General features: G+C 32.1%; 1 long non-coding RNA gene across 1 annotated transcript in view; it reads left to right on the forward strand.

The window, feature by feature from the left end:
* Window positions 1–309: 309 nt before the first annotated feature.
* LOC105114017 (uncharacterized) overlaps window positions 310–13,576 on the forward strand; it is a 24,189-nt gene continuing 10,922 nt past the window's right edge. The window contains exons 1-2 of the long non-coding RNA XR_840057.1: window positions 310–372; window positions 2,955–2,958. This is a non-coding gene — a long non-coding RNA (uncharacterized LOC105114017). The remainder of the gene's footprint in view (window positions 373–2,954; window positions 2,959–13,576) is intronic.

Here is a 13,576-nt window from a genome sequence, read left to right on the forward strand (position 1 = left end):
ATATTATAGAGTTAATTATTTTATAATTATATAAAAACATTTTAAAAAAATCATTTTATAAAATTATAAAATAATTAAATTAACATAAATCAATACTCTATAATATATACTCAAAATGCTTGGAAAAAAGAATAAGAATATATCCCTCGGTAATTCTGTCAGTAGTAAAAAATATTATTATCAACACGTCTTTTCTGTTAGTAAATCCGTCGGTAATAATATACCAATGGATTTATCGATGGATAAAAAATTACAGATGAACGATTTACCGATGGATTATTTTTGTCGGTCGTCAGTAATATAATTACTGATGGAATATATGTCTTACACTGACGAAAAAATTCTATCGGTAAAACTGTTAAATCTTGTAGTGTATAATTAACATCCAGTTTTAATACATCATTGACCATGAATATTAGAAATAATTCTTTAATGCAATAAAAATCCTATAATTATAAAAACTTTATAATGTTTTTTGTAAAACATTTTTATCACAATAATTTTATGTTTACTCTAGATTCATTAATTAAATAATAGGTGAATATTAATAATAAATAAAAACTTTTTATTAAAATTAAATATATTAACAATAACAAAGTCAAAATTATGTGTCCCTGTCAATTAACTACAAAGTATACAAGCTAATACTTTTCACTGGTATCCTACGGAGAATGTTGCAGGACCACCAAGTAAGAAATGTAATCTTTTGCACATGAAATAGTTTATCAAGGAGAGGGTCACAGACCCACCGGGCCGGCATATGCTAAGAATATATGAGCAATGTTTCTCTCACTTTGAAACTCTCAAAGGGCATGATCAGGTGTGAGTCCATGCCATGTCACGTGTTAACGTTGCTAAGGAGGCCAGGTGTAGGTCCTCAGTTTTGTTCCCTTCCCTTGTGATTAGGTCGTGAGCAGGGTGCCGGGAACAGGAATTTTTTCTAGACAATAACATCAGTGAAATTTTGTCATTTCTTCCTCATTTCAGCTTGAAATCCATCCATCGTAAGCCTAGTCCATTTTGAATCTTGCGAAAAAAATTAAAATGGGGTGTCTTTTAAGTTCAACCTTTCATATTTGAGTGAAGCTTTGTCTGATGAGCCATTCGGATCATTACGAGAATAACTCAAAACATGCTGTTTATGTTTGGGGGCTTATGGTATACAGGGAAAAGGATCGTACTGTTCTTGACAACTAATTCAAAACACATAAATACAATAAAAACAATAATTTAAAAAAAAAATTAGGAGTATCATTAATATAATGTAAGATTTGCTTGAGATTACTGGAAGATTAGCTCTTTCTTTTAATATTTGATAAACTTTTTTATGAATCATAAACTATTTAATTATCTAGTTTTTAATAATAATTTATATGAACCAACAAATCAAAAAAAAATTAAAATCCTTTTATCATAGAGGAATTTATTATATTTTGAGTACTAACCATTTTCTTTTCTTTTCTTTTCTAGTCTATTTATATAAATGTGTTCACGTATTCAGTTCTATATTAGTATAGAGAAAATTTCAAGGCATAACATCATGTTCATAGAAATACCAGGATATCCCTATTAATTATAAAATATCATTTTTCCTCTTCAAAAATATATTATATATTATTTCAAGATAATTATTTGAAATTCATGCAATCAAGTCCTTCCTTAGTTTTTATAGTTTTTATAGGTCTAGAATTATAATATTTTGTATTAATTAGAATCTAATACTCAATTTCTAAAACTTATTTATGATCAATTCCCATAAAATTAATCATGTAAATTTATTTTCTTATTAATAACCCTTCATATGTGTGACCCATTAAGTTTTTAATATGTTAGCCTAAATATAAATCATAATTCTAAATAAAGAAAAAAGGTTAAAGAAATTAAACAATTCTACTTATTATCAATTTAACAAATTAATTTCTTTATATTTGAAGATCAAGTATGGGGTTTAACAAAGTATCATGATCTCCCAAATATTAGGAAAATCATATGTGATTTAACCTAACCTTTTAATGATCAGTTTCTCAATGTAAATATTATATTTTCATCAATAATGTCATGATTTAGATATTTGAGTATGAAATGTGTTTACTATGTCAAATCTTGTTTATTTTCAATAATATAGTCATTGATTTTTTAAAAATAAAATTTGAAATCCTTTTTCAAATCTCATTTCATCTTATCCTAAGATTTCTCAATCTATACTATTTGAAAACATATAAAATATTTTTTTAAATTCATTTAGGTGTTGAATCATCTCTAGATTTCTTAAATATATTTATATAGTTTATATTATACCTAATATCTGCACATTTATTACATTTGATTAAGACAACGTGTAGTCAAGATCAGAACATAGCATTCCCTATATAAGATAACTTGATCTCAAGAATAAGGATCACTTTTACAACTATCATATAAATCTTTTCATAGACACGAGTAATTTCTCAATATTGAATCTTTGTGTGAGTCGATTTAATGTACTTATCATTTAATAAGCACTTATATATTAGTTTTAAGTATTTCTCATACCTTAACTTATGAGAATATTTACTTCTTTTATAAAGAAAATGACATAATATGTATCAGTCTCAACAAATCTAATTAATATCTAGCCCTAATTGAACATTGACCATGAACATTTAGGAACAATACTTTAATGCAATAAGAATCATCATAATTATAACTACTTTTTAATTTTTTTGCAAAATATTTTAGTTCTAAAGACTTTATCTTTACTCTAGATTCATTAACCAAACTTAAATTAATATTAAAAATAAAAATTACCTTTATAAATAAAAATATAAATATGTTTTACATGAACAAAATTAATATTACATGTAAACACTTGATTGACTGCATGTCATATAAACTAACAATCTTCCACTTACATCAAAGTCAAACACTTCTATTTAATATCTTATTGTTTCACATGGTGATCATTTTTATATTAGGATAGTGTCTTATTAAAAGGATATGCAAGATTATCTTTGTAAACCCTTAGTCAAAAAATAGAAAAATATGGGTTAAATGGGGTAACTATTAATTGAAAAATGATAAATTAGGGAGAAAATTTTATGAACTGGGATGAACATTTCTAGGAGGTTAATTTAAAATTTAGAGAAGATAAAGTAATAAAATAGTTTGCAAAATATTAATTAACAATAAATTATGAAAACTCCCTAATCAAGTAAAAATAATAATTTGAAGGAGAAAATTTTTTAAATTGGGTGATATTGTGTGTAAAATAGAAGAAAATATCAAATAAATCAATACATGACCCTTTGCACAAGAAACATTAAATTTCAATATAATCTCAGTGCACAATCATGCCTTTGGGATTGAAAATGGTAAGAAACTGTGAGAAATATTTTATGATAATTATGAAGGGTAATTTCCAAAGAATTAGTCTAAAATCGAAGATGATTTAAGTAAATTATATGGTATGTGAAACTTGGATTTTGGCATGAAATTTTCAACTATTCATTTTTACAATATTGAACATATTTTCCAATCTGATCGTTGGATCAGGTTAAAATTTTACATAGGGTTTTAAGCCATATTGTTGTACCTTAAGGTAAAATTTAAGGGTGAATGGAGTTTGGAGTATTCCTGAAAATAAAGACACAATATCAGGTCAGTGTAATAAACTAAAATTTGAAGGGGTAAGTTAAAGTATAATAATAATTGACCCATCCTAATATAACTATGTTTTCTATTACTGTTCATGTTGGTCAGCAGCTAAAAAGAGAGGAAAAGGTTTCTCTTTTGTCTCTTTTTTTTAAAAAAAAAAAATCAATTGAGAAATCCTTTTAAATTATGAGATTAAGACTTGCAAATAGGTTTGTGAAGAGAAACATATTCAGGCTGAAATTAAAAAGCTTGGTTAAAGGAGAGGAATTTGAGGGAGAAGTATGAATGATTAAGAAGAAGAAAATTAAAGAATAAATTGGCAAGAACTCTTCAATTTAAACTTGAAATTATTAATAAAATTGTTCTTTCTTAGTTTTCCTCTATGATTTCATTATATGTAAAGGATGAAGGAAAAACCCTCATGTTGCTTCATGTTATGTTGATTTTGCCAAATTCTTGGTATAATAGTATGAATTATTATTTAAAAAATAATTAAGGCTTAAAGAAGGAAAACAAGAAAATAATATATTAAAGATGGCCAAGATGGCCTTTTTTTCATCTCAAAAATCAAACTTGCTTATCGTAAGAAATCAAGTGGAGGAGCAGCCATTGCCTTTAAGCCTTGATAAATCATTCCATCCAATCCAACCAAGAAATAGCACACCTCATCATCCATCCATGAAGAGGTGCTTTGATTTATAAACTCTTATTTTTCATGCTATGTCAAGTTCTTCATATAAAAACATATTGTTTTTTCTTGGTTATTGATTCCTTATATTATGAGTTTTTATTCAAAGAAATAGTTATGACCTTTTCTTAAATGTTAACGTTTTATACCTCCCATGTATTTTCCCTCCATTCAACACATTCACAATGATAGTCGATTTTTGCCTCTTTTACAAGGATACCCTCTTTTTTAACAATCGACTTAAGCACTCTAGCATGTACTTTAAAACATAAAGCTTTTTCTTTTTAATCTCTGGTTTGTATGAAACATGTTCTCATCATCGTAAGAATTCATCGACCGACCAAATCAACTCCAAAATGTTCTTGTAGCCATTATCTCAATAGTCACTTTGTTTGCTTTGCATCTCTTATGTTGCAAATCCATCTAGAAAATCAATTCCACTTCACTGCATCAGTTTGCTTTATATATCATCTATATCTACTTCTTTCATGGGTTTTGCTCATTGTTTTTTTTTTAATCTAAGTTTATCTTTGAGTGGTTTAATCTTGCTGAATATTGCTCTTTTAGCCCAGGATCGCCTCTTTAACCTTTTTCTTTATGCATTTCCATTCTATCAAAATGTGATGCTTACATTAATGTTGTGTGGCTGATAATTACCAAGCTATCTTTTTTTTATTTTGGTCTGGTTGATCTGTATTCTTTTGTGGATTTTTGCAGTGATTCTAAACTGAAATAGCAAAGGCCTAATTTCTTGATGTGATTGTTGCTTGGCAATTTATAAAATTTGCAGTATGATTTTTTATGATTGTCTAATTGATTTCAACTCCTCATGTTAAATCGGTTTACCCATTCACCCATGAGTAAGTCATTTTCAACCCATCATTTTTGAAAATTTTATGTTCAATTGGTCCAGTTATAAGCGATATGTTTTAACAAAATGATTCCAAAACATGTGTTTTTTTAATTGATTCACCTATAAGCAGTTTATTTTAACCTAATCTTCTCAAAATCTTGTATTTAATTGGTCCACAAATAAGTTGTATGTTTTGACCAATTGATTTCAAAACATGTATTTTTATGATAAGTTCACCTATGAGCGATTTGATTTGATTAATATTTTCAAGATCTTGTGTTTAATTGGTCACTCGTAATAGGTTTGTTTAAACCAAATGATTTCAAAACATGTGTTATTTTTTATCGATTCATCTATAAACAGTTTATTTTGACGATTCAATTGGTCCACCTATATGCAGTTTGTTTTGATTAATTGATTTCAAAACTTGTGCTTTTCTATTCAATTTATCCATGAATAGTTTATTTTTAACCAAGCTCTTCAAAACTTCTGTTTCCTAATTAATACACCCTTAGCGATTTATTATTATTGGTCAATCACTTGAAAAACATATTTTCTCCATCATATTTTTATATGGTGCATATTATATGTTGGCGTAAGCTGTAATTGCAATTAATTAGGAGATTTGTTAGGCATTCCAAATATGTGAAAATCTTGTGAATAAGAGAGATAAAGATAGCCTAGGATTATACTGATCCTTCTTTCCTTTTATGCTCTCTTCTGATGTAAATAAATATAAAGAAACAGTATACAGAATAAAAAATATAATTGATTGTGAATAATTATCATGGTATCAGAGTAAGCCTGCGATCTGGCTTCCTATACTACACCCTAAAACACAATTTTTCTCTACCACGTAATTTATGGTAGACTCTGAAGATCAAAATACCTATAGCAACACGTCCCATCTTTCAGGTTCTATCCTTGAATTAACAACAAGGATGACTGAGGTGTTGAATAGAACACAGACCTCAACCATCGCCTCTAAACCCTCCGCAGCTCCAATTGGCATTAAGTTGGATGGCTCCAACTATGCTCTCTAGTCCCAGGTTGTTAAGATGTATATCTCTGGCAAAGACTATCTGAGGTATATTAATAGTGACTTTCCCCAACCACCACCGACTGATCCCTCCTTTCGTAAATGGTGCACTGATAATGTTATTGTTAAAGGTTGGTTAATTACTTCTATGGACCCCTCTCTGTTTGGCAATTTTATTCGCTTTTTTACAGCAAAGGCAATGTGAGACTCCATTGCAACTACATTCTTTGATGGAAGTTATACATCACAAGTGTATGATCTTCGAAGACATGTAACTTATCTGAAGCAAGCCTCTGGCTCACTTGAAAAATATTACACTGAATTGCAGGGGTTATGGCGTGAAATTGATTTTCGTCGGCTAAATCCCATGGAGTACTCTGTTGATATTCAACATTATAATAAGATCACGCAGGAAGATCGGGTATATGTGTTCTTGGATGGCCTTGATGACCGACTAGACAAAATACATGCAGATGTTTTACAAATGAAACCTTTTCCCTTAGTAGAGCAAGCATATGCACATGTTAGACGAGAGGCTATACAACAATAGCTCATGACCAGTCACAATATTGATGGGATACCAGGGGTTGTCTTGGCCTCTAAAGGTCTTAAGTTAATCAACTCTACTCTCAATAAAACAATCAAGACGTGAACCACCAATGATGCAAGAAAATGTTCTCATTGTGGCAACTAGAAACACACACGTGAAAACTGTTTCTAGTTACATGGATACCCAGATTGGTGGCATGATCTACAGGCCTGTAAACATCGCGATGGAGCTGGTACTACTGGGAGTCCAGGCAAAGCTGTAGTTGCTGCTGCTACTGAACCTTACCTTTCTCTCATACAACCAATTGCAACATCCACCGAGGCCCGTCCCCACTTAAACTCAGGTAATTCTAGTCTTGCCCTACTTACCAGCCACAGTGATATGGCTTATGATACATGGCTTCTCGACTCAGGAGCCAAAAATCATATGACATTTGATGCCTTAGATTTCTCTCATACATCCTCTCCACGTCGAACCAGCATGCCAATGTAAATGGTGGTATTTCATCGGTCACTAGAGTAGGCTTTGTGACTTTATCTTCATCCCTGCATTTAGCCAACACTTTACTTGTTCCATCATTATCACATAAATTGATGTCTGTAGGCTAACTTACTACAGACTTGAGGCGTGTTGGGCGTGGTACTAAGAGGGGGGATTATATTATATGGATAACTTCAATATCGGCCAGGCACATCACATGCACCATCTACATACTACTAAAGAGAGATAAATTTGGTTATGGCATCGTCGCTTAGGACACCGATCTTTTCATTACTTGAAGCATGTTCTTCCGAATTTATTTATGAATACTTAGATTTCTTATTTGAAGCATGACACTTGTATTTTGGCTAAAAGCCACCGTGCTACTTATCCATTAAGCATGAATAAGAGTGACACTCCATTTGCTTTAATACACTTTAATGTGTGGGGACCCTTACCGGTTACGAATATGTTTGGCATTCATTGGTTTGTTATTTTTATGGATGATTGTACCCGTATGACATGGCTCTACTTTATGAAACATAAAGATGAGGTTCTCAATATCTTTGAAACATTCCATGCGATGGTTTGTACCTAGTATGGAGCCATCATTAAGGTTCTCCGCTCCGACAATGATGGTGAATATGTAAATAAGCACCTTAAGACTTATTTCAATCAATATGGTCTCATTCATGAAACTTCATGCTCACAAACACCCCAACAGAACGGTGTCGCAGAGAGAAAAAATAAACACATTCTTGAGACTGCACGTGCTCTGCTTCTTGGCGCTTATATGCCCCAATGCTTCTGGAGTGATGCAATATCCGCTGCAGTTCATCTTCTCAACTGAATGCCTTCTAAGGTGTTATCCTTTCAGACTCCACTTCAATATCTTTTTACACATGTGACACTCCCAAATGCATCCCTCCTCGAGTCTTCGGATTCGTCACATATGTATACCTTTAAAAGAACGAGCGCTCTAAACTTGATCCTTGTATACGCTAGTGTCTGTTTCTAGGCTATGGCATACATCAGAAAGGGTACCGGTGTTATGACCCTACTGCATAAGGACTCTATGTGACTATGGATGTCCAATTCTTAGAGGCTGACAAGTTCTATTCCCTTTTGGCATCTACTTCTCCTCTTTAGGGGAGACACATAATGAAGAGGTGAATTAGTTCCAACAAGAGAAGCTCAACGAGTTTAATTGGATCAGTCATGAGAACCTACCACAGAATGTTGAACTGTTTCACAAGGGGCCAAATATAATAACCTTGGTATTGTCTATAGTGACACTGATATACACGCTAATGGGCAGATTGATACCTATCCTAGCATGGAGCATGTAATGTCTGAGACAAAACCTGCACCCTCCCACTTTGAAGTGTCAGCCCAATCATCTCCTGAGAATACTCCTAAAGTAAGTACTCCTACAAAACCTCTGCATACCAATAATATAGATGTCTCTATGGGATATATCTTACTTTATAGGTACGATCGAGGTAAGCCACCTAATAGATACTCTCCAAAGATTGAAGATCGAAGGTCAAGGTATCCAATTGCCAACTATGTATCGACCAAGGGTCTCTCTGAACCCCTCTAGAAATTTACACAGGAACTTTCCATATGTCAAATTCCTACCAGCGTTAATGAGGCATTGATAGATCTAAAATAGACCAAAGCGATAAATGAAGAAATGGAAACACTATTAAAGAATAATACATGGACTCTTGTCCCATTACCAAAAGAAAAGGAACAATGGGTTGTAACTGGGTGTTCTCTATTAAACACAAAGCAGACAGATCTGTTAATTGATATAAAGCAACATTAGTAGCAAAAGGATACGCACAGACATATGGTGTGGACTATTAGGAAACTTTCTCACCTGTTACTAAGCTAAATACAGTTAGAGTATTACTATCACTTGCTGCAAATCAAATCTTGACTAGCCTTTATATCAATTTGATGTAAAGAATGTTTTTTTCCATGGTGAACTGAAAGAGGAGGTGTATATGGAGGTTCCTCCAGGTTACACAACACCTTTCAATACTGAAATGGTGTGCAAATTGAAATGAGCCTTATACAGATTAAAGCAGTCACCACGAGCATGGTTCGGAAGATTCAGTTTAGCAATGAAGAAATATGGCTTCCAACAAAGTAACTATGACCACACTTTGTTCCTAAAACACAAGTTGGGGAAGGTAACTGCATTGATAGTCTATATAGATGACATACAGGAGATGATGTAAAAGAAATGTCTCAACTTCAAAAATAGTTAGCAACTGAATTTGAAATGAAAAATCTAGGGGGAATCAAGTATTTTTTAGAAATTAAAGCTGTCAGGTCTAAGCAAGGTATATTTCTCTCTCAACAAAAGTACATAATAGACCTATTAACAGAAGCAGGAATGTTGGAATGCAGACCTGCAGACACACCCATTGTTCAGAACCACAGACTTGGAGAATACCCAGACCAGGTACCAACAAACAAAGGGAGATATCAAAGGTTAGTTAGTAAACTCATTTACCTCTCTCACACTTGGCAGATATTGCATATGTGGTAAATGTTGTGAGCCAATTCATGCATAATCCAAGTAAAAGTCACATAGAAGTAGTGACTCGAATACTCTAATATATGAAGTTATCCCTAGGAAAGGGGCTCATGTTCTCAAAACATGATAATCAATTGAAGGTTGATAGATATACAGATGCAGATTGGGCAGGTAATATCACTGACAGAAAATCAACCTCAAGTTATTTTACATTTGTAGGGGGAAATCTTGTAACTTGGAGAAGTAAGAAGCAAAAGGTGGTAGTGTTGCGATGTCGCGGTCGCACAAATTAATTACCCTAACTTAAAACACATAAGATAGTATAGAGCAAGCAAGGGGTCGATCCCACGAGAAAGTTTCAAGTCAGATTATTGTGTTGTTCATTATGTAATTGGGGGGATTTGGTTTATGATTATCTAAACTATTGTAGTAATTAAACTAGCAAACAAAATCAATTAAAATCAAAATTTATCAAGAAAACAAACCTTGGTCACAAGCACTGTGTCCTTTTAACCAAGAAAAGAGAAGGCCTTACATAACTATTGAACAACTACTCCAAGACAACACATTTATCAGACCAAAAACAACAATGCTTAGTCTTTGTCGCACGTGTGCGGCGTCGCAGCGAATCCTCCGTTATCAATTCATATAAATATATATGAATCTATCTTAGTAAATATGAAGGGACAAGGAATTCTTATCTCTTATCCCTACAACCTTTGCTGCCTTCTTCTGCTAGTTGCTGCCTCCTTCTCTCTTTCTTTGTATATGCTAAGAAACCTTAGTCTCTATTTCACAAAATAGTCCTCCCTTAAGATGACAATTGACATTTAAGTACTTCAATAACTATTTTCCCCTTTGAGTCATGAATCCAACAAAATTGAGTTTGCATCAATTGGACTTCTATAGCTCCAGATATGGAATTTTGAATGGACAAAGGTCAACAGTGGCAGAATACGAGATTTGACTTTGAAGGATGTGATTTCCATGATCTTCCTCTTTGTATTTTTCTTGCATTACATTTCCAGAAAGGTATGGATGTTAGCTTTTTAGAGCCACTGGAATCACTTCATTTTGATCTCTAGAACTCACACTCTGCACAAAACATCGACTGAACGTCAAATCTGCCAATTATCTCCAATTTACTCCTTTTTGCATTTTTCATCCAAAAGTGCCTTCAAAACATAAAACAAAGAATATCAAGGCATTTTACATATAAAACATGGACAAAACATTAGGTAAAAGTGGGTGAAACTATCGAATAATATGGTTACATCAAATACCCCCACACTTAGCTCTTGCTCGTCCTCGAGAAAGGATAAATAAAATTAAATTGAAAATAACTATGATCAATCTCTTAATCTCCCATCAATGTCCAAGAGTACAAGCATTATTAATAAGAATATAATAAAAAAGAATAAAATAAATAAATTTTTATGAATTTGTTTACATGCAAACTTCAAAATTCAATCAATCATCGGTATTTAAATGAAATCTATGCCATGCCAAAGTGATAGGTCCTCTCATTGATATACACTCCAACACTCATGTGTTTAGGGTTTATGTGTCTAAATCTCTCAAATTCAATCAAAGAGTATGTTCTACCATAAGCTTGCTTTTCAATCTCATCTCCATTATTAATATATTACAAACAATGCATGAATCAAAAGGTCTTATTTTCCGGTTGTAATTGGGCTAAGGTTAAGGTGAGGTAAAAGAGAGTAAAAGAAAAGGTTCAAATCAAAGAAAGTAGAGCATTCTGAAAAATGATATTTCAAACAAGATATTCCATCAAAGCTCATAAATTTTTCATCTTTAATCACCAATGCTTAACTGCTTTTGATTTTAAGCTTTTGCAACATAAAATCTTAAGAACATAAATGAACTTTTCTGTCTTTTTTTCTTTTTTCTTTTTCTTTTTTTGTAATTTTTCCTTTCTTTTCATCAAGCATCACTTCTTCTGTCTTTTCACATAATTTCCAACCATAATTCCATGAAATATCACAAGTATATGCTCTACTAATCCTTGGCCAGGGGAAAAGGAAAACATATATAAAGTTAAGGCTTATACATGGATAAAGAAAAGATAAATAAGCTCAAAAGGGGCTCACTAAGGATAATATGCTTTAGGTTGGCTTTTTGGTTCAAGTGATTGAAATTCCTAATGCCTTTATCATCTTCATGTATATTTGTAATGGAATATAATCTCAATAAGATATGAAGCAAGTTCTAGAGATACATATCATTGAAAGAATGCACACTCAAAGAATACAATGTTTGAAGGCTCAAAAACTTGCAGTGGTATAACACTATAAAATCAACATGGCATATTCTCAAAGTCAATCCCTAAACCAATTAAACCTTAAAATTTGCATGCATACTCTTTCATTTGATTTATCTCTTCATCTATCTCAATTAATTCTCATACATAATACTCATATTCTCAAAAACCAATGAGAATTAAAAAGATCAAATACAAATTATTTTTTTAAAAGAACAACAAAGAAAACTAAAATAAGAACACCAAAATTCTCCCAATACCCCCACACTTAAAACACAACATTGTCCTCAATGTTGAAATAAAAGCAAAGGAACATAAGAGAATGACAGAAAATAAATTAAAATGTGAAAAAATAAAAGATAAGGAAAAAAAAAGCAAATCTAATTTATTTTTTTGTGTGCTGGGTTGCCTCCCAGTAAGCATTTTTGTTTTATGTCATTGGCTTGACATATGGCATGCTTATTCTTCATATATTGGTTCAGCCAACTCTACAGAAGTTGTGAGTTCTGTCGTCCAACTTTTATAGAAAGGTTTCAAACGATGCCCATTGATCTTGAGTACTTTGTTAGTTTCTAAACTTGTAATTTCAACTGCGCCATAAGAAAAAATATTAGAAACAACAAATGGTCCAATCCAACAAAAGCGTAATTTTCCAAGAAAAAGTTTCAAACACGAATGATAAAGAAGGATTTTATCTCCAACATGAAACTCTTTTCTTGTAATCATTCAGTCATGGAGACTCTTAGTCTTTTCTTTGTAAGTTCTTGCATTCTCATAAGCATCATTTTGTATTTTTCTCAATGTAATTCCAATCTTTTTGGGCACCAAAAAGATAGGCACCACCCATTCACTATTCGTGATGGGGTAAATGACTCGTGCATCATAGAGGAAAATTTGCAAAGCTTCTGAGTCATGCATGTTTCAAGGAACACATATATGCCTCTCCATCTCTTCTATCTTAGTAAAATCATAGTCATAGCTCAAAGCTATGCTTAATCCATCCTCGATATTAAAATCACAAACTTGATGCACATACTTATCAACTTGGTCATAACATGTGATAGAATAAACATTACTATAAGGATATTTCATTGCATCATGAAAATTAAATTCAATTTTTTCATCTCCTACCTCTATAGACAAGGTATCCTTACCACAATCAATCTTTGTATTAGTAATTTTCAAGAATGGTCTCCCAAACAATATATGAGTGTTGTTTGATGAATCACAAGAATCATGTTCCATATCAAGCATATAAAAATCACATGGAATAATCAAACTATCAATCTTAACTAGAACATCCTCTATCACAATAGTGGTTAAACAAAACTACGATCCGCCAGTTGCATTACAATGCTAGTTTTATTCAAAGGATCAAGACTAAGAGAATCATAAACATATTTGGGCATAACACTAATGGATATACCTAAATCGTACAAGGCCCTTTTAAAACTAACATTACCAATAACACATGGGATAGTAAACGCACCTGGGTCCTTTT

Source organism: Populus euphratica, unplaced genomic scaffold, assembly GCF_000495115.2.
Source record: "Populus euphratica unplaced genomic scaffold, PopEup_1.0 scaffold473.1, whole genome shotgun sequence".
NCBI classification, from domain to species: domain Eukaryota; kingdom Viridiplantae; phylum Streptophyta; class Magnoliopsida; order Malpighiales; family Salicaceae; genus Populus; species Populus euphratica.